This window comes from Corvus brachyrhynchos, unplaced genomic scaffold (genome assembly GCF_000691975.1).
Source record: "Corvus brachyrhynchos isolate BGI_N302 unplaced genomic scaffold, ASM69197v1 scaffold595, whole genome shotgun sequence".
Classification (NCBI taxonomy): domain Eukaryota; kingdom Metazoa; phylum Chordata; class Aves; order Passeriformes; family Corvidae; genus Corvus; species Corvus brachyrhynchos.
The window spans coordinates 223,639-249,818 of NW_008238373.1; the positions used below are offsets into that span (position 1 = coordinate 223,639).

Sequence of the window (26,180 nt, forward strand, 5' to 3'; positions counted from 1 at the left end):
GCTTGACCAGGGGACCCACGTTATCCCAGGCATCACTTCACATATGGACACTACCAGACATGGGCCATGTGTTTCCAGTCACACCTGGAGCAGCCCTGTGGCTTGTGACAGCCCAGGAGTGACTGGCCTCAAATTTGTCTGGCAGCCAGTGCGAGGAGAGCACTGACCCCAAGGCTCTTCTGTTGGTGGTGAGAAACTGAGAGCCAGAGTCTGACATTGCTGCACTGGGCCCTGACTGCAGACCAGAATCTCTCTCCTCCTCAAAGTGATGCCAGTGGGGTTCTTGTCCTTTGCAGTTGGTGGGAGGTGACTCAGGTACCCTTTGTGGTCCTGCTGGCTTCTCTGACTCTGACTGGGGTCTGACCCCTGAGATTTTCCAAGGTGCTATGAACTGAATGTGAAGATATATCTTTTGATTTTTACAGGTTTTTTTCTTTAAGAAAAGACCACTACCCTCCACTGCTCTAGGCCAAATTAACTGGCAGTGTTTCTTCAGGTAAGATCTGCACCTTCCTTCAGTGCACTGATATGTGGCCACATCTGTCCAAAGAGCACTGCAGATGCAAACACCCTCTGGTGCAAAGAAATTGATTTGCAGAGCACTCTTCGTTTTGGCCTCACAGTGGCTGCTCTGCAGGTCTGCCGTGCCTCAGGACACTTGCTCCCTGCAGGCAATGCACGTGACACAGGAACAGATCTTTTCATTCATTCATTCTCAGAGTTTTCAGTGAAGTGTCACATTCTGGCTGAAGACTCATGAGACAGGGCTTTCGTGGGCATGCCAGATTACTGAGCTTCACTGCCGGGTCTCTGTGAGTGGGATCTGCAGCAGGCTCAGGCTCAGCAGTGAACGTGCCCTGTAATAATAAGTCCCGTGGTTCTCAGGCACCAGATGGCTGTTCATGGGAGGAGTACTGGTAATATTGCAAATTAATAAGCAAAGAGTCATCCCCTTCTCATCGTTGCCACCCGTCCTGCTCTGGAGTGAAATAAAAGCCCTTCCTGCTCCATAGTTTTAATTAAAAGCTGTGCTGGTACATTATAAGGCATCAAGAATGACTGAAATTGCAGACTCCTCCTACATGGGATGATTTACTGCATAGACAATGGGAAGTTGTATGTCTTCCCAACAGCATTATCCTTTAGTCCTCTGCACACGGGAGTAATGCAGTAACTAGTATATGCTGTAGTAAAACTTCCCATAAAAAATTCCTGTATAACTAAAATATGGGTCTCTAGAAACTTCTGCTTTGAACGAGTCACTTAAAAGATTCACACACTCAGCTACTTTTTATATTAACTCTTCCTACTGCCCTATAAGGTACAGGAAAACCCTTCCCCAAACCTGTGCTCCATATATTTTTTTTGTGCATCAGCACGGCAGCTCACTTGGGAGGGTTTTCCTTGCTTGCTGTGCTAGGGAATTAAAAGCCACTGGGCCACAGGAGTGAAGGCACTGCAGGTGTACCTTGTGGAAGAGGAAAGTTTCCCCAAGACTTAGTCTTTTCACAAACAGCCATCTTTTTCCCATCAGGTGCATGAAGAAGATGCTGTTACAGCATGAGGAGAAGAAATAAGAGGCAGCAGGACACAGTGTGTAGAGTTTGGGGTTTTGCAGGGCTGTTGCCCCTGCTCTGTGTCCTCCCCCCAGGTAAGGTGACCACTGGGGCTAGGCAGGATCCACATATGGGGACAAGGGACTGGGGTATGCAGGAAGGGAGCATTGGAGGGACCTGGGCTCAGGAATAGCATTTCCAGTGCAGGAGGGGCTGGGCAGGGTCCCAGCCAGATCTGCTGGAGCCCAGGCAGGGCGCAGCTGTATTTTGAACAAGTGAGGGACGGGAAGAAGAAAAGCCTGTGGACTGCCACCACAGTGGTGTTGTGGGCAGCTGATGAGTTCAAAGGTGGAGAGGATGGGGCAAGGATGGCTGGAAGAAAATGGTCTGTGTAGGGAGAGTTGCTGCTCCGACTGCACAGCAGAGACTGGCTTTGCTCGCTGGGATCCAGTGTCATGTCTTGCAAACACTGGGCATCCCTGGATACCTGTGAGATGTGGTCTGGCTTCTCTGACTCTTCCAGCTCATGTTATTACTCTTTAATTTAAAGTTGTTCTCTAACCCACAGAGTACAACAGATACAACAGCTATGCACACAGCCTTTCACCTCTCCTTAGTTCTGAGAAAATCTCCCAGGGACAGGAACAGCAGCACCAGTGTGTGGGTCACCCAAAATCTGACTGAATCGAACATTTGGGAATGCTGCACTCTGTATAATCCTACTCACCTCTAACTTGCATTTGCCGTGAAAATCTTGTTTCTCAGAAGATGCTTTACACAGACCTGTGATTGATTACTGCCTGCCTGGGGGGACCAAGAGCCAGAGCAAGAGGAAAAATTTGCCCCAAAGTACATAATGAAAGCAACAGTGTGGATTTTTTACGTAGGTCTGACTGCAATGAAGTGAGCCTTGGGTCCTTTAGCAATTATTATAGTTGATCAATAATAAGCACTTCACAAATTGTGGTACTGAGCTCCTGTGCGAGATAAAGTTGTATCAGATAGCAACGTTTGCCATATTGCAAAAACACTGATACAACCATCCCAGTCTTTTCTGGAACTGAACAAATCAGCTTTTGTCAAAAGCACAGTGGGGTGCTAGGCTCCTGGTCTGGATTCAGAGACATTGGCCCTGTGGTTTCTGAGGGGTTTTTTTAATAAAAATAAAATGCCTTTACTTAGCTTAGGCTGCTATTATAAAATGTCATTGTGTGTAGATTACAGATTTTGCCAGAGTCTAACAGTCAATCTTTTCCATATGAGTGCATGCTTTTGGCTGGGAAAACTATTATCTGAATATAATGGCTTTCTTTTCAAGCCAAAAACTAAGTATGGAAGGCACAGCCAACTGAAACGAGAAACGCTGCATTATTTCAGTTTTTGTAAAACTGCTCTTATTTCTGACAGTGGTTTTGCTGAAGACAGTGGTTTTGCAGAAGAGATGCAATCTTTTTAAAATAGACCATAAATAATGGCTAAAAACTGAATTGGAAGCAGAATAAATAGAGACAATTAATTCAACTGAAAAAGGCTAATTTCCATTCTGATTACCCATGCTAGCACACAATCATCACTTAATGCCATTACAAGACTGCAGGATAAGGAACAAATCATAGAATTCAATTGATAAAATAAATGGTACAATACATGTGCTATTCACTTCAATCTGTCAGTCATTATTCTCCACTGTGCTACACAAAAATATTCCCTTCCAGTTTGAACACAGTTTCAAACGTCTCATTAGGAATTTAGAAACATATATGTGGGTGATGTTCCATCCTCTGTGTGTGTGTTTGTGTCTTTCTGCCTTCATCTTCCAAATACATATTTGGAAACTCTTCTTGGTTGGCAAGTATGTTTATGCGTCCCCTCTATATTCTGAAATATTTCACTCTGGCTATTCCTCAAACTTCAGACAAATCTTGCTGCTTCCCCTCATCCAGCTAATTTCCCAAGCTAAACCAGAGTTAATTAATTTTTTGTCATCCTACTGTTCTGGACACGTTTCATTCCTACCACCAGCTGCCAAATGAAGTTCCCTGTAAGTGGCAGCTGTCATGCAAAATTGGGTCTGGAGGAAAGTCCATGCTGTGCTCTGCTGGGAGGACCCAGGGGTACACGTGCAATATGTGATGCTGTGCTGGTTTCACACTGTAATGCTGATGTCCCCTGCAAACCCATTGCAAGAATGTCTTTTAAACAAAAGTCCTCAATTGTATTGGTAGAGTCTTCATTTTCTGTTTTAAAGCATCACTGTCTAAAAGCTTTATTTCACTGTAACACTGACCTTCCCCACCCTGACTCATTTCTGCCAGACCAAACACTATCCAGGCTTCAGCATTTCTGCCATGAGGTGTGGGCGTGATGGTACAAGTGGGACTGCTTTTCTCATTCTAACTGTTGATGACCAGAGAATGAATCGGAATTTGGAGGGGATTGCTTCTAGTGTGATGTGAAATTTAAGAGAAATTGTAAATTGAAGTTCGAGTTCAAAAATAATTTGCTCCAGTATAGGCAGCTAGACAGTATATGCGCATAAAATTTGTTTTTCTGAGAAACTGGCATAAAGACCCAGTTTGAAACCCTCAGTACATTTGGATCAAATAGTATTGAGAAATCAATTCAAGAAATTATATAAACAACTATACCTTAAAATAAAAAAAAAAAATTAAGTAGTGATTTCTAACTGGTACAGCAGTTTGCTCCTAAAAAAATTCTGTTAGATGGCTGAAAACTTTTTCAAGCCTGCCTTTCAGCTTATCTCTCATCTTTATAGACTCTGGAAAGGCATGTTAGTCTCTAGGCGATGAATATGATTTGTTTACTCAAAAAGCTTCCTGAAAGCTCAAAGCAGCATTACGGTATGTTATTAAAAGATAAAAAATGTATTACTGTCAGGTGAAGGGTCAATGTCAAATCCTTGTTATATCTGGCAAATTCAGATTTAAAGCTGAAGCAGTCTTGAAGATGCTCAATTGAAAGTGTCATATTCAGCAAAAATATCTCATGATACCACATTGTTTCCTATGTCTGGGTCCATCTAGTGTTGTCAAGAGAGAAATATCACCCTAACATGCAGCTGCCTGTCAATTTACCTCTCTGGATACTTGCAGTAAATTACAAATTGTACAACAGCAACAAAAAATGTTAGAGAAAGGCCATCCTTACAATGTGTGAGTCCAGGCAGGGACTGGAGAGCTGAAAGGCCTTGCTGGAGCCTTTGTCTCTTTTTGTCTGTAAGAGGTGATTCTCTACTGAAAGGAGACTTTAAAAATGGCATTGGTACGTACTGTATCTCAAGGGGAAGAGGCAATAAAAGTAATTTCAGTCAAACAACTAAGCAGATATGACTGGATATTGTAAGAAGCCATTCAGTCGGAAATCAGAAGTCATTTTTACATAACTGCATTCCAGAAGAAATACTCTCTAAGTTTTTACTGCAGGACTCGATTGAGTCCTGTGTATGTCTTTTCATTCAGTTTTACATGGCACCTTCTTAATAAGGGTTGCTATAAAGTATTTTGTGGAAAGCATGATTAGAATCTGCATAATAATTCTTGCCCTGGGAAATTTTTTAAAATATATAGGAAGTTTGCTTGAAGAAGTTATAGTCACAGTGATGTAATGAAGGTGAAGTAGCACAACCGTAACTCTTTACTCAAGAACTAAACCAAAATGTCTGTTGCACTGGGGGGGGACAGCTCTCAGAGCAGTGTGTTAGGACCCAAAGGCAACTTGCCCTTTCAGCTAAATTGTCGGAATCTATCACTTTGCAATGAGGTTCTCGGAGGCAATTTAGGTAACTTTGTTTGATATACATCTCAAAACCGTAATGGTAACAATAAACGGCAGAGAAAACAATTTATCCTGTTCCTGACAATTATTCTTTCAATACTGCAGTGACCCCATTAACCAGCCCTGTGCATTAGCAAAATCCAGCACTTCAGCTAAGAAAAAGGGGAAGAATAACAATGTTTAAATGGGTTCATTCTAAATCTAATAGCCAGTTGAAAATCCTATAAAGTTTTTATCAAGCGTATAGATTCACCTAAATAGACAAGGTTCTTACTTATTTTTCCACTACAGAAAAAGATGAGATCCTTAAATCCAATGCCCTTTCCACAAAGGGCTTGAAATTCTATTACAAATCTTAGCTACTGGAAACTGCCTTTGTATTGACATTTTTCTGACAGCAGAGGATCAACTATTTAAAGTGCCTAATTTATTATTGCTCACATGTAAACAATTTCTCTCTTCCAGAATGGACAAGTGCAAATAATTACTTATGCATTCCTGACAAAAGAGGCCCATGAATTTTTCTCCCCACGTAGCAAGGCCATTGACCTATCAGGTATGTCTCTGGCAGTTGTTCTAAAGAAAAAAATTGATGTCTTTCAGTGCCTTGATATGATACTGTGTAGCATCAGCAGCTTATGACAAACCCTGTTCTCAAATGATTTTGCTGAAACAGGCGTTCTGCTGCCTTTCCATACAAGCAATACTCATTGACATATTTCTGCCATGAGCAGCCCCTGTGGGTGTTAACAAATCACATTTTATGCCCTGGGACAAAAGTGGAGTTTGTATGATGTTTCACTCTTGCTTCAGTCTACTCAGATATTTTATTTGGGTTGCAGATCCCATTTACTAACACAGTATCCATAGAACAGACCATGTTCTCACAGAGCTGCTTGTGCTTTTATTTTAGTGTCCCTATGCAACCCCAGCCTCATTTCCATGGTTTTGTGAGTTATGGGAGAGCTCCTTGGCTGGTAGAAGACGCGCAGGGTGTAGATTCATTAATGCCAGCTGCGAAGTAGCAACTTGTTAGTTTCAAGTCTTTTAGAACATAAAGGAAAGTTTTAGATATTTCCCTTCAAGTGCAGATGTGACAGAGTGTGATTATTTCAAACTCTTCAAATTCTACGACAAAAAAATTGTGAGGACAAGAGCAGTGTGCCAGTCAATCCAAGTGGGGTCTTTGTAACATTTGGGCATATGGAAATCATTCCAGAGTTTGCCTGCTAGCGCTCCTCTGTACACCAGTAAAGCAACTGCTCATTGCTAAAGAAAACACAGAGCAGTGCAAACTTAGGGTCTGGCTCCATCTTATGCTGGAATCTGGAGTGATAAAGCAGTTCGAAGCAGATCCTCAAAGATATTTAGCTCTTTGAAATAAGTGGAAATCAGGTCATGCTTACCTGTAAAGCTTTGCTTCTTGGGGAATTTCCAGAAGCAGTTAAGCACCAATTTTTTCCTGAGAAAGCTGTGAACCTGGGGGGTTGAGCACTGCTTTTGGGTCCCTATCCATGTGCTTGGGTATCTATGTATCACCAAGATTCCTGCCTATGGAGGTATCATCTCATTGAATCAAAACAGGTAAATGGTATCACAGCTGATAACTACTTGAACTATTTCCCTGACACACCAAAAGGCAGCAGCAGCCCTCTGGTGCTAGAGATGTCCTGTTTTATTTGATTGCTTGGGATCATTCATAATCTCATGGCAATTTTCATGACAGACCTCAGCCTGCAATTTAACTGCAAGCCTAAGCTGCAGCACCAGCACAGCTGCTATTTGAAATGGTAGATGAAGATGGTTTAGTGAGGCTGAGGGAGAAGGGCAGGCATGGAGGAGGGGAGTGGGAAAGGAGGGCTGGACCCCACTCAGGTGGGGATGGCAGGGCTGCTGCCAGCTCAGCCCACTTCCTCCCCTACCAGTCAAGGAAAACACAGCCCATGCCACACCTGTCTGTATTTCCTCCTTGATGTGGTAAAATTACTGTCATTATTAGAAAAGAAAAAAAAAATTAAAACTGTAATGAATTAATCAAAAGCCATTGCTGAAAAGCAAAAACAGGATCATGAACTTTTTTCAGAGACAGATTCCAACACTAATGCTTTGTAGCCTCCAATTCTTTTGTTTCTCTGGATTTGAGTCATTACATTGTCTTCATGTCAAGCAAAGCAATTGTCTGTGACCCTGAGAAAATGACTGTACAGGCACTTTATGTTTTAATTAATGCTTTCCCTGCATTTCAGAGCAAGATCTCTGTGTTGTGGTGGTACAAATGCTGTACTCTGTGCTGGAGCTTACACCCCTGGTAGGACCAACCCTGAAAAATGTAGTTTCCCCCAGGGTAAGCAAAATTTGTCAACCCATAGTGGTAGGTGGGATCTCATTCAGCTGCTTTGCACTTTGTATTTATAAGCCAAGAGCTGAATGTGCTGGTTGTATGAGGAGAGGTTTTTCCCTTAGAGTTGTCTTTTAAGTAGTGTAGTGGTCATACTGTTTCCTCATGCTTTCCATCTGACAAGCTACTTCACATTTCTGCAAAACAGAGACAGGCAGCCTGGATCCAACTTACTGCACCCATGACCCTTCTTGTCACACTCATCAGAGAAGTCTTCTTTGTGCCAGGCTGAAGGGTTTGCAGTCCTTCTTATCCATTTCCTATGACCTGGTTGCCATTTCCAAGCTTGTGTACTATTTATTTGGCTTAGAATTACTCATTCAGCTGTTAGGAGTATAGATCTGTAGTTTGGACCTTCACAAATAGAACAAATTTAACAAAGTTTGCACAGAATTGAAAACCATGTTGATAGAACAACTGTGTCTGCTGTCCATTTTCCATCAAACTTTAACCAATATCTGTTAATCCAGAAAAAGAGCTTGGAGGTTTTCTATTTACCATTTCCCTTTTCTCTGCTTTTAAAAATTTCTGGTAAACTTAGTAAATGATGGCATAATGACAGGTAGAAAACTGATCTATTTCAGACTACAGAGATCCGTGGGCAGGTGGGTCAGAATGGCTTATTCTGAAGGAAATCCTTAGAGGGTAAACAAAGCAGCTTAAAACAAAGAAGTGATTTTTTTTTTTCCTTTTAAATCTTGAAAGCTGCATTTTAGGTGTTAAATTATGCTAGTCCTTTATCTTTTATGCATATAAGATTTGTACACTTTATGCTAACCTGAAACATGCTGAACAGGTCGGAATAGATTGGATTCCTAGTTTGAAAAGTGAAAATGTAAGCTCCTTAGACCAAATAGCTTTGCTTTATATGAGTGTTGTGGGAGCAACTCTGGTTGCAAGGCAGAGCTCTCTGCCCCTGTTCCCACACACCAGGTTTTCAGCCAGTGTCCATTCCCATCACTGCTCCCCAGCTCACCCCAGTGTCCTGGGCTGGCCTCTGGGGACTGCTGGGGATTGCAGACCCTGGCCAGAGCAGTGATCTGTCCCCATCACACCTGTCCTGCTGCTCCTTCTGCCCTGCAGCACCTCACGCCTCTCAGCCATGCTCTCATCCCTTTATGCTAGGAGAAGCCTGGAAGGTCCAGATAGGATCCTATTAGCCCTGCTTTTCTGATTGTCCCCAATTTTCCAACATCTGTATCCTTGCCAGGCTTTGCCCTCTCCTCTAGGGCAATCTGCTCCCTCTCTACTCTCTTACCCTGTCAATCTTTTATCGTTTCTGCCAATCTGACTTTCTTCAGATCCTGTTTTATTCAGGTTTTGTATCCAGTTCCATAGTCTGGCATTGACTTCCCAGTCCCAGGTAATCCTCCTGAATCAATAATTTTCTGCCTGAAAATAAACAATCCTTGATAAGCATTTGCTGAATTGAATAGACAAGGTTTAGCAAATTATTTGATTTTCACTAATTCCCTCAGCATTCCCTAACTTTAAAGACCATGAAGAGGGGTTACAGCTCGCTCTGAAGATCAGGAGCCCTTCTTTTACCAGAACCTTCTGCCAGGTATAAAGTGTTCTGTCCCCTCCTCCACCCACAACTTTGCACAGCCCCAGTGATGGGTGTAGGCTGACCCCCATGGGAAAATCTGCTTTTTGTCTGCTTTAATAATTGCTTCATACAGCTCTGTCACTTCAGTCACCAAGCTGTAAAATTGCTTTTGTTATTTATGTTGTAAAAGCACTTTGAGTGCAGCCTCAGCAGGGCTTTCTGTGCTATATGGTTGTTTGTTTTTTTCTCCCTTTTTTCCTTTGTCTTGCAATGTATTGATTGAGGTCCTTACAGAGGTGATTAAAATCCCAGCACCTCCCAGAACTACACAGAGTGCAGAAAAGTTTCATTTACCTCTTTCTCCAGACAAGAGGTCAAAAAATTGGCCTGTGTATTTATTTCTGAATATGGCAAATGTTTTGGTCATCTCATCATCATTCTGTAGTGAGCTACAAACCTCAAAGTCCTGGACCAACCGAGAGGAAACAAAGCATGGGTGCTCCCCCAGTGCCACTGAGCAGAGCTGAGCACCCACTGTTCTTATCCAGCTACAAATGCCAATTCCAAAATCCATTGGAGTCTACAGACACATATTACAACTTGTTCACAAAATAAGATGAATCAAACCTTTCCTTTGATTTGTAGTTACGTATAGAATTGCTAAAGACAGAAGGACTGGGGTGATATTGCTTTGATAACCTGTGCTGCTGAGCACATGTCCTTTGGTCAGCAGTGCTTTTCTTGTTGTGAACAATTTACATTCATATATCAAGGTTTCAATTTAAAATATTGTTAATCATAAAAAAAAGCCTGAATTCAGCAGAAAAATTGCTGCTGACTTGCCAGCTGTCATTTGGATCACAAAAGCATCATCCTCCTTTCTACCAAACTCTCCCGTGAGACTCTTTCAAAGCCTGAAGGGTGTCGTAAGGATTTTGACAGACAAGTAAAGCACTAATGTAATTTCTTTCCATATCGCATATTTACCAAATATCAGAGTCATATCTTATTAGGATTAAGCATTTTAGTGTTTCTATCACAAATGATGAGTTTTTTCAGAAAAGAGCCCCCAAAACATTTACTTTCTACTATTGAATTTCATCTTCCTGAGAGCAGGATATCCACAGAAATGAATTTTTTTCATTCATTGTTTAAAAGTCTTTTGACAGTTCAGGCTTCTCCATTGTCTTCCATCAGGGATGAAACATATCTGGAGGCCAGACTTGGAGGCTAGGATTTTTTTTAAAACCCAATGAGGAGGGTTTTTTTTTTTTGTCTTTAAAACACGAAAATATTTGACTGCAAGGGTACTTATTGGTTTGTACTGCATGGGTAGCATCCATTACTGTCTTCTGGTTTTGGGGTTTGGTTTTTCTTTCATATGACACACAGAACTTCTCAGATCTCTCTAAGTCTATGCACTTCACTTTCCAATAAGGATTCAGATTTTTTTTTGGTCTAGGTCATGAATAAAATGGTCTTAGGAATTTAAAGCAGGCTCTGGCCATCCTCTGAGTATTGTCTTTTCTTTCAGACCTTAGGGTTGAGGTCAGTAAATTACCTGAATATTACCTGCTCTTTCAAAAGTCCAGCAAAGCTTAATGCAGGGAATTTTAGAGTCCTTGGATTAAAGGAAAGACCTGAGCTAGAAGAAAGTTGGTGTTGGGCTGTTAGGGTGAAGAGGAAAACTGCTGATGGTGACAATGGCACAAAGTCAGGCCACACCTGCCTCCAAGGTATTAAGGTAGATGATTTGATCTCTGAATTCAAGAAGCCACTAGGTTGAGAAATGCAAGGAGAGAGGGAAAAAAAATGCACTGAAAACTATAGTCAATTATGGGTATAATGACGATTTGTTTTGATATTTTGTCTGCACTTTTGTTTAACCATGAAACCCTCCTGAAGCTGTGTGTCACGTGCCCTTCAATTTTTCAGGATTAGGAGGTGGCTTGTTCTTGTGAATGCCCTTGGTGCAAACATTTCATTCCCAAACCTCAGTGCTTTCTCTCTTGTAAGCATTTAATGGGCTTTTTATATGCTTTTTGAAGTTGTATGACCTTGTGGCGCTCACAGTCTTCCAAGGAATGAGAACTGATGGACAGTGAAAAGGCCATACTTTGGGGCTGTGATTTCATTTTGGGGATCTGGTATTGCTGCAGCAGGTTAAGTACAAACGGCAACGATGAAGTCTCCTTCCCCTTGCCTTTCTCATAAAGAAACAGCTGGGACTTCAGAAACACCCAACATCAGGTATTACTTCATGTTTGAGGAGTTTCATTTCAAATAATTCCATGAGCAGTGTTCCAGTGCACTTTCTACCTTTCTCCATCCATTTAATTTCTTTATTCTCAGCACTAATCCGTGTGAGTAGCAGAAGACATGCAGGCCTTCCCATAGTCATGTTGCTCCAGTTGTTTCTACTTAATCAGTCATAAAAACCAGCCTTGAGGTAAAGCTTTCCACATTTCTCACCTTCTAGCTTGGACCAGCTCTTTGTCATTTCACCTCCAGCATTAACAAAGTTTCTACAAAGAAAGAAATTGAAACCAAAACGAAACAGAAAAACAAAGGACTGCACTAACCTACCTTGGAAAACAAAGAATAGTTGATGGACAAGGACAAGCCACCAGTGGCGTGATTTTCCTCTGCTCCCAAAAAAAGATTTCGGATGCTGATCTCCAGAGACTTTGTTTGCACTGGAGGAAAAGAAAACCTCTATATTCTATTAAAATACACCTGGAAACCTAGTAAGTACTCCTTATTCTATTTTTTTCTGTGCAAATAGTTCTGGTTGCCAGCATACATTGCAGTAGAAATAGTCTGACAGGTTGTAGGTGGTGGGGTGGGATTTCACAGGAGTCAATGGCTCTGTGAACTCATAGCCGGAGTTATGAAAGCTACTTTTCCATGGCTTTAGGCACTCTGGCCCTGCTTCTTCTTGCTGCCTTTCAAAATATAGACCTGCCTTTAAATCTGTGTTGGGTTTGATTCTTTTTGTTGGTTTTGGTGGGGTTTTTTTGTTTGGGTGGGTTTTGGGTTTTGGTTTTGTTTTGTTTTGTTGTTTTTGTTTTTTGTTTCTTTTTTCTTATGAGATGCACAGATTGAAGATTATGTCACTGCTGCTGATATTCTAATCCTCTGGCCTGGAATATTTGAAAGAACTTGGGTGCACAAACTCTTAAAGCTGAACTTACAGCGTTTCAATCCACTGCTAGGGCTCACTTAAACAGAGCCCCTACCTGTAACTTCCACTCCCTTGTTGGCAGTAGAGTCCTGTCATCAAGTAACAGTACTTAAAAGACTTCTAAGAAAAGAGCAGGTTTTTTTAGTAGATATAACAAATATCCCATTAAAAAAAAAAAAAGATATATCTCTGCCTTGTCACTATCTATGGAATAAGAGCTCTTAAGCCTCCTCTTCCTTGTCACCATGCAAGCTTCCCAGACACAGAGAATAAATGCCTTATGAGAAGACTGCAGTAAATTCAAGTAAAATGTATTGTATATAACTAGGGGTAGATCCCTGAAAATAATTGAAATTACATAAATTTGTACTTTTGAAGAAATGATTGTTTGTTATTCTTAGTTATGGATAAGCAGGACCAAGGTGCTCTGTGACATTCTCAAAACTCCAAGGTGAAGGTATCTTTCTTTTCGCTCAGTATTTTCTTCCTCTCAGCCAGTCACACAAGAGCCTGTTCTTCATTGTACCCAATATGAGCTTCTAAGCCTGTTTTCCAAATCTCCCCTGACCAAGCTAACTCTGGTTTAGCATTTCATGGGGATTGGGACAGGGGGCTGACTGCTATTACAGCTTTTTAAATGCAAATATGCAAATGACCTTCAGTTTGTCCTCCTTCAAGTGCCTCTAAGCATAGCATGAATTTCCCCCAATATTTAGACTGCTAATACCACCACTTTCTCCAAATCTCTAATTAGTATTTGCTTCTGTGTTGGTGCCTGCTGGAATTAATTGATATTTGTTAGATGCTGAAGGGCAGGAACATATGGTGCCACCTTGTGTGCTGTGCTGATCTATATGAAACCCTGCTGCTGTGACTGCTGAGTCAGTTCTTTCCTTTTCTCAGCAATAGCAGTAGCTTCAGGACTGACAAGTAGAGAAGGTGAAAGCATTTAACCTGTCATCTGAGTAATGCGGCTACAGCTGCATTAGAAAATAGTAATAGAAAGATAGATATTGGTAGTGAGAAACATTCAGTGTTAAATATCTGATTTTCAGGCTATACCCGTCAGGAAGGTTGCTTTGGACCAGGTTGATTCTGGTCCCCTGGGATGAACTCTAGTATGCAGATGAAGGACATTGATGTATATCTGTAACACATACTTTTTTATTTATTTAATGTTTCTTTTTGACCAGAAGGAAAACAGCTCCTGTGCTCCAAGGCTGCGCTGTGATGCCCATCAAGCATTTGCTAATCTCTTCCAAGTTTATCAAACCTGGGGACCGTGAGCAAGCCCTGCCCAACAGCCTTGGCCATGAGTTACTGGGGCCTCTCCCAGGACACATGCCCCACTGCTGCACAGGAGCCCAGCTCGGGAATCCATTGTCCTGGTTTCTATGTTTTGAAGAGAAGGAAGAGGGTACAGTGGCTTCTTGTAGAAGGCAAACATTGTCTGACACTGTATGTGGGCAGTGAGGTGTGAGGAGAAAAGCCACAGAGTTCAGAGGCAGAAGGGGCTTCCCAGAACCACTGAGCCATTTTTATTCCTGCCCCATGACAGCTAAACAGTAGTCTGAAGCTACTGTTCTTCGTGTCTGACAGGGGCCAGGTGCCACTTCTGCATTGCACTGACCCATAGCACAGCTCTGCTCCCCAGCCACAGCCACAGGGCACACATCCCTCCTCAGGAAGTTATGCCCTTGGAAGGATCTTTGCCCTACTGCATCCACCAGGCAGGGATGCTGTACATCATTAGGCAAATGTTATTTCTTAGAAAGCAAGGGCTGGATTATAAATTTACTGACATGCTGCTGCAGGATTAAGGCATCTGGTTTTGTACTGAAATTGCTGTCGGTGTTTGTTTTCGATTGTTTGTTTGTGTTTTTGTGGGGTTTTTCCATTTGGTTTGGTTTTTTTTTAATCATCCTATTCAGGAACTAGTGTTAGTAGTATAAGTACAGTGTATTACTGGCTTCCTGACTCCATTGTTCACTTTCTTTCCTTCAGAATAAATAAACTACAAATACACTGAAAAGCCCTAAAGGAAAAGAGAAGAAAACCATGCGTGCCACCAAACCTAAAACTAAAACTAACTCCCCTTTGCAAAACAAGGTGGTTTCTGGGAATGAGAGGCGCTGAAAAACTTAATGGGACATAGCTCCTGGCATTGATTTGGTACAGCTTGCTCCCAGCTCTTCAGCAGATGATAGTACCAGGGAATTAGTGCAGAGCTGGGGGTGCAATCTAGCTTTGTTATTCCTAAACCATTCAGCTTAATCCCTTCTTAGAGAGAACATATGCATTGAATAAAAGTTTACTGGTTTAAAGCTGACCAATCTATTGAGGCTTTTTTTTTATTTATGGACTTAACTACATACTAATCGAAAGTTGCCTCCACATTTTTCTCACCTGAGGAAAACCACAAATTGGCTACATTTACAGACAGAAGAAGGTGCTGCTGAGCAAAAAAAAACCTGCTGAGAGGCTGTGAATCATAGCTCACAAAGCAATACACACAGAGTTTTTATTTTGTTGTGAAAATACGGGGGTGAATTTGTTGCCTGGAAGAAATGAAATGCAGTGAGTTAGTGTGGAATGCCTTAATTTGTTGCTTGCTGACATAATGTGTTTTGGATAGCTTTCCATTATATTACCCTAAACAGCTGGACACTGGAGTTGATTGGATTTTTTCAAATTTTCATTATTAATATAGGTTTTCTTTTTCTGAGGGAATGGTATTTCTAGCACAGCAAAGGGTTATTTTTTTTTTTTCTTATTTCATTCTCATTTATCTTCACATCTCTCTCACTGACTTTTTATTTCAGCACCTTTTGCTTTTCATGGGTCTTTAGTTCCATTAAACATCCAGCGCTAATTAGACTCTGTTGTCTAGACTGTACCAAACACTTCACTCAAAATCAAAGAGCATTTAATTAGTTAGTCTACAGGTTACACCCTATCTTGCAACATTAACACACATGAACAGTTGAAATGCTTGTTACAGACTAGCAAAAATGCAAAAAAAAAGCTTCTATAATGGCAATCAAGATTTTAATTTCGTTATTGATGAAGGCAGTCATGACAAGTCCCTGCTACTCAGATGACTGCCAGGCTGTTTGTGGTGGAGGGAAGGCAGGGAAGCAGTAATACTTATTTCTATCCTTTCCCAGGAACAGCTACACAGACAGAACCCCTTGTCTGTGTTGAGCACCCATGGGGTCAATCCAAAAGTGGGGTGAACCCACATGGTGGCCTTGGCTTAGCACAGCCTGCCACAACCATGGGCAGGATCCATCAGTTTCACTCTTGCAGTTATTTGGGATCGCTGGGTATTTATTCTGACATTCAAATTGGGAGCAGTGAAGTCAGAAGCAATTGCTAATATAGTAATATCTTACTGTAGTCACAGATATGCTAACCAATCCTGGGCTGCATCAAGAGGTTGAGGGAGGTATTCTGCCCCTCCAGTCTGCTGTGCTGAGATGCCACCTGCACTGCTGGCAGCGCAAAGCTTACTAAAATTTACTAAAACTCAAAATCACCACAGCAAGTGATTTTGTGAAAATCTTCTCTTTCTTTATTAAAAAAAATAAAAAGGAAAGAAAAGTAACTCCTCCACACTCTAAGCTGGCCCCACAAAAATGCCAGCTGTCATGAAAATCAAATTAATGTCATCAAACAGTAGACATAGTTCACGATTGCTGAATATTCTGGATTGAAAACACAATGGTTGCTACAGAGGCAAAGAATAGTAGGCAGTTCACTTAAGGAATTAAATCTCAAGTAATTATTCTTCAACTGCTCAAAACTATGAATAATTATTTGTGGTCTCTGTAGTGGTCTGAGTTTTACACTGAAAAAATGGAGATGGCTAAACAGAGCCAAAAACTTGATCTGAATGTGCTTTAAATCTGTATGATCTCTGGAATACTTGGAGAAAAATATCTGCTCAAGTGAATGAACAATTCTTCTCAAAGCAGTGCAGGCTAGTGACCAGCAATAATGTTTTCCAGGCATGCTTTACCTACCCCTCCTTCCTTCTCTCCTCAATAACAATAATCTAGCAGCATTCAAAAAGGAAATTATTACAGGTTCAGAGTCTGCCTCTATTTTGCAAGACATTTAAGTGTCTGTTGAAGCCAAACTCACCAAATTAGTTTCTTCTTGCAGATGGATCTACATAAGTCATCTTTTCAAAGAAAACTTCTGCTGAAATATGCAGAACTGCTCAAAATGTGCTTGAGATAATTTGCTAATGACATTGGGTTAGGCAGCACAGTCTGCAAGAGCTAGTTCTGCAACTAAAAAGGAAAATAAAATTAACTAAACTGCTGTGTTACCCCTTTAAAAACTTGAAAAAATATTTTTGATAGAGAAAATAACAGAAGCAAAACAGAATTGAATTTATAATGCTTAACTCACTTTAGTGATCTCCAGAATGCTACACTTCAGTCACTTGCTTTGGTTGACTAGCATTGCTATTAATAGAGGCAGATGTATTCGCGGTGTTCCCATTGTAAAGTATAAAAATGATATTGGCATTACCAATTTCTAAATATTATTATAATTTTTACAGTGCACTGCTGTCAATGATTGCTGCAAGACCTCTCTCTTTCTTGTTTATTCTAGCAGTAAAAATCTGATGAAATAAGGAAGCTTTAACATTCTTCCTCATGAAATTAAAATCTTCAAAATAAGTTGAGCTGTGCACTGACAAAAAATAGCACATATTCCTGCTCAATGTGTTCCTTTTGTTATTTGTTTGTTTTTGCTGTAATAAGATCTTGCTAGAGCAAACTTTTGATACAATTACATTAAATACAAACAGGGAGGGACTGCGTATACCGCTGCCATCTCTGTGTGACGATTTCCAATGGATGTACAATGCCATGAGTGTAAGGCATTTGTCACTCCTTGAGGGGAAGGTGAGTCAATAAAGCAAAATGTCCTTCTTTATACTTACTTTAGCATATAAACCAGCATGTGTGACAAGCAGTCATGATATATTAATGGAGTAATATGTCTTTAAACAGCTATTAGAATTAGCACTTGAGAGGCCACATCTTTGAATGATGACTGCAGCAATGTTTTAGGGGTGTTAGATCTCAGGGGAGTTGAGGAGACTTTTGGAATATAGGTCAGATTTGAAAATATTAAAAGAGCAGCATTGAATGTTTTCAGTTTGCAGTAGAAAAACCCACATTTTTCTATTTGTACTTCAGGCAGGAGCAAAATGAAGATAATATGGTGTTCTCTCTTTACTTTTTGGAGCTCTGAAAGCCCCCAACATCATTATTCTGGCATTTATAAACACTATTAATTGCTGTATACCTCACTGAGGAGTAAGCCAGTGCTCACAGTTTATTCTGGAAGTTCAGTGCCGTCTTCTAGCATAGCAAAAGTTTAGCTACGTGCTTTGTATAAAGTGCCCTCAAAATTTTATTTACATTTTTAAATTAAATTAATTATTTATTAAAATTTAATTTATATTCATGTATGTTAAGGTTGAATTACTAGGCAGAACACAGACACATATATGTTCCACTTCTACAGTTTTCTTTGATCTCATTGATAGGATCTCCCATTTTGTATTCCTTATCTAATTCACAAAAATCTTTAGCATCTCTCTTGCTCTTAGTTCAAAAATGTGCCACTTCCAATGATCCCTCCCACAATCACAGTAGACAGGTGGTGGGTAGCTCAGTATAGCAGTGACTAAGGGAGAAAATATCCATTAAATAGGGACTTTAAAGTTTAAAAGCTCTGATTGAAACCATCCAGAGAGGACTATCTTTTTCTGAAAGTAAAAGAGCTCATTTGTGTGAGATGGGATTTTGTTAAAAGTTTCTAACACAAAACCCACGAACCCTTCATTGAAGGCAGGGCATTTTGCCTGGGCTGGAGCAGGTGAAGCTTCCCTTGGTTTGATTTTTGCTGCTGTAAGAGAGGTGAGTTTTTATTGTAAATAGCCAGGGAATGTCCACAACGGTATCTAACATGCCTGCTAATGGAAAGGTAAACTACAGATTGCCTCATAAACTTATTGACTGGCATTGCTAGAAAGAGTTAGCTTTTTATATTTTCTGGAAAAAGGAAAAATTATTCATTACAGCACATCTCCTCATGATACTTCTGACACTTCAGCTGACCAGCCTGAACCAATGATGGTTTTTTAAGGCTAAGACTGGTCAGAGACAAAGATGCATTAATCTTCTATCTGGTCTTCAACTGTGCTTGAATGAAAGATGAATTGCCCTAATATTTGATTAATCCAAAATCAGCTAATTCATCATTATGTTAGCTTTAGAACAAACCTTGACTCTTAATTCCAAATCAGAGTCTTGAACTTTGAGGACATGATTTGGCCTGTCTCAAATCATTAGCAGGATTGCAGAAGCTTGTTAGATGGAAAGGTGGGTGAGCTTCATTACATACCTTGTACTCCTGTTCTCTCAAACATCTGAATTGAGGTTTTGGTTGACATCGGCAGTAGCTGTCTTCCACGCTGTGTGACTGCTGTTCTTACCGTAAGAGTAAATGCAAAGATAACTAACTGGACCCCCCAAATTCTACTCTGGTAAGAGGTTGTGACACAGCTGGAGAGTTTACCTGCACATTTGGGAGCTCAGAAATGTCCTTGGTCCACCAAGCTGAGATACAGCCTTTCTCAGAAACTAGAGCTATAGACTTAAAGCTGTGTCTTCTGAATGTGACAACCTGAAACGACGACAAGAATCAGAATGTTGACAAATGCCAAGGTGTTGTCAATGAGGCTATTTCTGGGCCAGGTTTGATCCATGTCTAGATCAGAGTTGGTGTCACATCTTGGATCTTCTCACTTGGGCAGCCGCTTTTCAGTTCTACAACACTCCTATATTGCATATTCAGCTGAAGTGGGTGAGATATGAAAGTCTACAGATGCCTGTAAGGAAAGAAAACATTCTCCATCCCCTTACCAACACTTCCAGGGTTAAAAAGCATCAGTGATTTGCACATCTGGTAGTTTTTAAATTTGGAAGATACTGGCTTTAGAACTCATTTTTCTCTTGTCTTTTCCCACCAGAGGTGCAGAAGCTAACTCTCAGATCTGTCTTTCTTTCTGCAGCCAAGGTCTCTATCTCTCAGCAGTCTTCCCAGATTCACTTCAAATATAAACTGGTAATTAAAGATAGATGATGGTTCACTCTAGTGAAAGTGTTTGTAAATTAATGGAAACTGCATGCCTTCTATAGAGAAATGAAGACACAGTAATACAAACGAAAAAAAAAAAAACTTCTGTTGAGCTATTGGCTGTTGAAAAAGGAATTAAAATCTAAGACATCAAAAATATAAAATGGATGTGTTCCCTGGAGATAAAACCCATCATCCCAATTTTGTATCTACAGAAAAACTCCAGGTTCTTTTAGCTGTCATGACTCAGAGGAACAGAAACCCAAGTTACTTCTTCCTTTTTCTTACTCACATTTCTAATTATACTGTTATATCAACTTTAGCAGAAATATGTGTGGTGTAAATTAACTCATACAACTGTGAGAACCCTTGTTTGTTAATTCCCTGGCCTTATTATATTCTGCTAGCCTTGTATTTATCCATCTAAACAGTTAAAACCCCATAGATGCACCAGCTGTGTCTGCTTGTATCAGGAAGATCCTGGGTATCAGCTGCAGGAAGGCTGGAATCGACACAGAGTTAATGAAGGGCTGGTGCTGGGTAGTGCTGTGGCAGTCAGTGGAGGCAAGGAGGGTGTGATGGGTCGGGCTCCTGTGATGCGTGATTGACTCCTGACATATCAAGGAATGTCAGAATTAGTCCCAGACAGAAAAAAAAAGACCATACAAAAGGCAGGAGCTGAGATGCAGTGCTGTCTTCTGGGACACCTAGTTGAATGACTGACAAAAATCTATTATGGAGAGAGGGGTGAGCATGACTAAAAGGTCTCACAGCATTTATTTTGACAGGATGATTAATTTCTCATTACTCATCCAGAATGGGGATGTCTGGGGGGAATTAAGGAAATATTTGATTCTTTCAAACATTGATTATTTGGAGAAAAGCTTTTGCATAAATCCAAACACTTTATCCTGCCTTTGTTTTGAAATGCCACAGTGGGAGCTTTTTAATTTTTTGGTGGAGGTTCTTCACAGTCTTAGCAGTATTAGGACTCTTTATTTCAAAGCCAGGAGACAAATCCTTAGCTGTTTCAGATGGTCTAACATATTTGGCCCATGTTTTCATGCCAGCAGGTTCCTTCTCTTCCTCTAGGACTTATGGTCCTGCTGATGTGATGGAAAGAGGACAAATCATGACTGCTAACCTGCAGTACTGCTTCACTCCAGTAATTTTTACCTGATAGCCACCTGGATAATAATCTTGCCTTCTTTCTGTGAGGAAGCACTTTATGTTCGATGACCCTCAAGAAATAGAATAAGTATTTGCTTCTTTGCTTTTGCTGATTTCTACCTTCCACGGCTCCTGCTTTAACACCTTGTGTTTGAAGTGCCACTCAGGAAGCTCTCTGTGTTTATAACATCTACAGTAGCTGAGCTCAAGAGAGAAAGGCAAAGCTAGGATGGTGCTTTCACCCTTCAAGAAAACCACACCTAGCAATGGCCACGCTGAATCAGACAAGAAGTCCCTCTAGCTTGATACTCTGTCTAGGTAGCAGGTGCCTAAGTAAAAAGTAAGTATATGAACAGGAAAAATAATTACAAGGAAATTTTCCAACTTAACTATTTTTGTTGGAGGTGTAGGGGGAAAGAATTAGATCTGGATATAGCAAGAGAAGGAGAAAATAAATGAAAGTGAGAAGTGTGAACAAAAAAGCCATTCAGAAGGGATGTTGTAAAGGAAAAGGGGAGGAATTGTGGAAATAGGAGATGGTGAAATAATGCAGTCCTTGAGGCAGAGAGAACTGCAGAAAATTTATTGAGATAATAGACATGGAGGAAGGATGGAAGAATGAAGCAGTTGGAGAAAGAGCCCATGGAATAAGGTAATCCTGAACATATGTCAGCAGGTAATAGGAACAGTCAGTCTCTACCATCAGCTACGTTCATAACAGAAAGAAGTTTAAGGACTTATTGTTATAATGCATATTTACTTAAGAGAGTCTGGGTTTTGAGTAATTTTCTAGTATTACAGTATATAATTACACATATTATTATTACATATAATATATATTATATATGTTATATATTATATTATTATACAGTATTATCTATCTTCCCCTAAATACTTCATAAATCTGGGCCTTTGCGTGTATGTTGCTGAAGAGAGACAGAGTAAAAACAAACATGGGAGAAACTAGGAGATATCTGTAAGAGAGCAGCTCTGATGAAGCTCTGTAGGACGAATGGGGGACACTGCTCTGGGAGCACACAGAAGGCTCAGCTGGTCTGAACTGAATGGCAGGGGCTTTTCCCTAGTATCCCCAGGGGTCAGAACACTACCTTGAGGTTCTAGGACACCTCAGGACCCTTTTGGAAGGCAGAGGATAATTTCTGGAGGGTTGAAGGGTTTTCCCCTTTCCTGACATATGCTTTCTCTTCCACAATAATTACAGCAGGTAATTACAGCTAGTACCAGAAGTATTAGGGGAAGTTGCACAGGCTAGCTAGAAATGATGGATTCATTTTTGCCCATTTTATTAAATCCTTTTCTTCCCTTTGGTTTCCTGGAAACCTGGTGCTTGATGTTTGTGTATTTTTCACAACATATTTGTTTAAGGCATCTGACTATACTGACTGTGAGTTCAGTTCTGTTAGGCATTAGCTAATGATTTAAATTAAATTTCTCACTGGAAAAAAAAATCCAACTTGAAAGCTTCATAAAGATTGTTGTTTCATGAGTTGTGCATGTGTCTGATGAACAATCTCTTCTTGATGAAGAAGAGTAAGTGGAACTTCATAGAAAAAAGGAAACAGAAATAAATGGCCAAGAGAGCAAAGCTGTAAGCTTTTTCTTCATTATGATTTCCAGACAGTATCATATGGAAGCACTAGATTGTAAATTGTGGGGGTATAAATATTTATTAGTTTTCCATCCACTGTGCTGATATTCAGCTCGTATTTTTAGGGACTTTCACAAGTTATGGAGTAGTAAGAATGCAACTATTAGTAATAATTTAGGGTTTCTACTTATATTTACCTACAATAAGCAGTTCTCTTAAAGAGCATTCAGTGTGAAGCAAAAAGTTTTGAGTTTGGGTAAAATTCAACCATGTACACACCATATCAGCGCTACCTTCTGGCTCAAAGCTAGTAGCAATGAGAGTTGGTCAGTGGTTTATGTTTGTAAAGACAAACCCACCCTGAATTATTATAGGGAACCATTGCTTTATGGAAATAGATGTCTGTCGGCAGCTGGTAAAATACCAGTTACAATATATTTCTAGGAATAAAGTATATTTTTGTTTTGGTTTAGGACAATTCTGTTTTCTTTCAGGATGGAGTCTTTGTTAAAATAGGCTAAGAAGGTAAGACCTTCTTAGGTCAAAATCAAATGAGAATTTACCTTCTCATTGACTGCAACATCAAAAATAAAGTGTTCAAAGTTGACTGTTAATGGAGAATTAGTCTGTGGGAGAAGATGGGCTCTTATACTTTTTCTTTCTGTCACTAAGGAAAAAGAGGATAAGTTTTGGACTGAATTCTTGTTACAGAACTTGGTCTGATGAAAACAGTAGCCTTGATTTGGATATTTATTCCCAATAAAATTCAGTTTCTTTATCTATTTCATTAAAAAGTGAACCGAAATTAATGCCTGTAAATTTTTATGGAAAAGGAGAATCACAGTAAATAAAGTAGCTGTTCTGTTTCAAATGCACTCTCAAATCCAAATTAATTTTATATTCACAACAAAGAAAAATGGCTATTTCCTCAGCTAGATCCTTTCACATTCCCTGTTGTATAGTCTCAGTCAGCATTAAGCTATTACAAACAGAGTGAGTAAATTTAGAGCAGGGTCATGTTTTTGTATATTTTAAAGTTTCCTTTATAATTAAAACATTGCTTTGTTTATATAAAATTCTAAGTGATAAATCTGTTTTGTAAACAGTTCTATTTTTACATTTAAATTTCATATAAATTCCTGATCACAATGTTCTCATTAGTCTCCTTTTTTTGTTTGTCTTTTCTGTGATAAAACATCTACTTACATACCTCACAAGCATCATGTTTTCAAATTTTTGTCTGCTGACAAAATCTGAGAAGAGGCTAGGAGAACTTGGTTTGTTTATCTTACAGATGAAAAGGCAAAGGGAATCAAGCTGCAGTCTTTCATTGCCTGTGGGGAAAGCCATGGAGAAGACAGAGCCAAACCTTTCTTAGAAGTGCTCAGCAAAAGCTCATGAGACAAAGGTCACAATTGCTTTGACCAGACAAGAGGAAGAAATTCTTCATGGTGAGAGTAGCTCAGTGCTGGAAGAGACCACCCAGAAAGACTGGGGAACCTCCATCCCTGCAGATTTTCAGAAGTCAATGGGGCAAACCTGTCTGCAACCTGATCGGAGTTTGCAATTAGGTCTGCTCTGAGTGGAGTATGGGACTGGGTGACTCCCAGGGGTCCTTTCCAATCGAAATGCTCCTAATCTTTTATGGAAGAGTACTTTAAATAATGGTCATCTGATTTTTTAATGAGGAAAAGTCAATCTCCAGAACACTTAACAGATAGTACTTTCCATTAGAGTTAGTACAGCTGTGGGAATCCACATGAGGTATACCAGTTTTTGAAGCTTTAAGTTTATTTCTCTGCAGAGTTTACGTCGGCAAATCTTCCTTTAGATGCTAAGTTATGCTGCTATATGTTTTTTAGGATTAACAGTTTGTATAAGACATTAGATATATTCAAACCTTTTCTCACAGTCATTGTTATTTCCCTCTGGACTCTTTGCCAATGTATACCACGTACAGTCAAATAATCACAACATTTTACACACAAGAATAAATAGCTCTATTTACCTAAACTAATAGCCTGGTTCTGCAAACATTTGCCATTGTGTATGAGCAGTTCTAGTGAATTATTCACCTTGTGCCCTAGTGGAAAAATATTTGAGAGTCTGGTTCTGTTCTTTTAATAAAGCATAGAAATATTAGCTTCCACTCGTTCATTGCACATTATTCTTTGCAACATAATCATGGGGTACTCATTCTATGTGTGAATCTGAGTTTCCTGTTCTACCTGAACACCTTCACAAATATCTTGATGGAATTGTATTCATTTCAGAGTCTTCCTCACATTCATCCACTATGTGAGTACTCTTCTAAGTGTTCGTGTTCTTGTCTAGTTTTTTTTCAGCCATCAACTATATGAGTGTATGATTCAAAACACTGAACAGTAGTCAGGTATCCAGAGAAGATGCCCATGCTCCTTCCTTAATGTGTCAAAAATCAAATAAGTCTTGAAGGGAGAAAAAATAAACAACTTTAAGGGTTCCAGAATAATATCACTGCACTTAATAAAAAGCACATAAAGGATTTCTTCACACTGAGTTTGCCGTTACCAATCAAAACATGCCTCCATTTTCTGTTCTGCCATTCTTTGATTTTCTTCCTTCTTTACTCTTGAATTACCTTCCCAACATATTGACTACCCTCCCCCCACCCCCAACTTGGTGTTGTCTGAGAACTTCCCGAGTACATATTCCACCTTGTCACTGGGAGCATCAGTGAAGGTGTTGTACCGAGCTGGCACCAATTTCAGCCCCTGAGGAACATTCCTAACTACCCATCAAAATTTCATGTAAGTCTTCACAAAGACTTGCCCCAGATTTTCCCTGGGGGGTTGAGGTGAGGTAGACCAGTCTTTTGTTCCCTGGACTTCTGATTGTCTTTCTTAAAGGTGGACATAATATTTTATTTTTATTGTTGTTTATTTTTGTATTTCAAAGTCACATAAAACTTTACTATATTTGCTGACAGGTGAATTAATTTTGTGAAACTAAAATCAGTGCCAAAAAATCAGAGAGTTTCACAATGTTGTAACCTGGCAAGACTCCACAGTCCCATGGGGGTGCAACACTTCCCCTGCTGTCCCATCAGAAGGGTCTTACCCTTTTACCAAGCAGATTTGAATCATAACGTTTGCAATACCTTAAAAGCCTTTCAAGACCCTTCCAAAATGCACATAAAAATTATATAATTCTGTATGTATTGTCAATAAGACCAATGAATAGGGCCTGCATCAGTCAATTTTTCCTGCCTCTCATACTATCAGTTCCAGCTCTAGATCACAGAACCTCCTTGCTAATTTTGCAGGTGCTGTCAGTCTTTCACCAGGTCTGTGAAGAGAAGATAATTGCTGCTTCAATCTGTCTCTGGGCTGAGAAGAGGGTTTGACGTATTATGTGGTCTGAAAAGAAAATAAGATTAAGGAAAAAAAAAAAAAAAGACGGAAGGAGATTTTAAAAGGAGTAAAATGCTTTTCCTCCTTTTCTCCCTCTCTAGCAGACGAACCTGTGATCCCTAGGCTTTATACCCAGAGGCTGCATTTTAACCACTGGTAAGAAGCTAACCTTTCCAAAACACCTTGCAGTGCAATGCTTTCTGTGAGAATGCCACTGTGCTGCGCAATCCTGTGGCCAACTATCTGAAGCCTGAGGATAAAAGTGCGCCTAACTCTGCTCAAAAAAGACCCGCTACGAATAAACCACTCGCCAAATTACAAAAGGGAGCGCGTCCCTCCTCCGGCAGCCCGGTGCTGCAG

General features: G+C 40.1%; 1 long non-coding RNA gene across 1 annotated transcript; it reads left to right on the plus strand.

The window, feature by feature from the left end:
* The first annotated feature begins 1,847 nt into the window (after window positions 1-1,847).
* On the plus strand, window positions 1,848-24,570 carry LOC108447171. The gene is made up of 2 exons (XR_001862581.1): window positions 1,848-5,907; window positions 11,778-24,570. It is a non-coding gene; the product is annotated as an uncharacterized LOC108447171 (long non-coding RNA).
* Window positions 24,571-26,180: the final 1,610 nt, after the last annotated feature.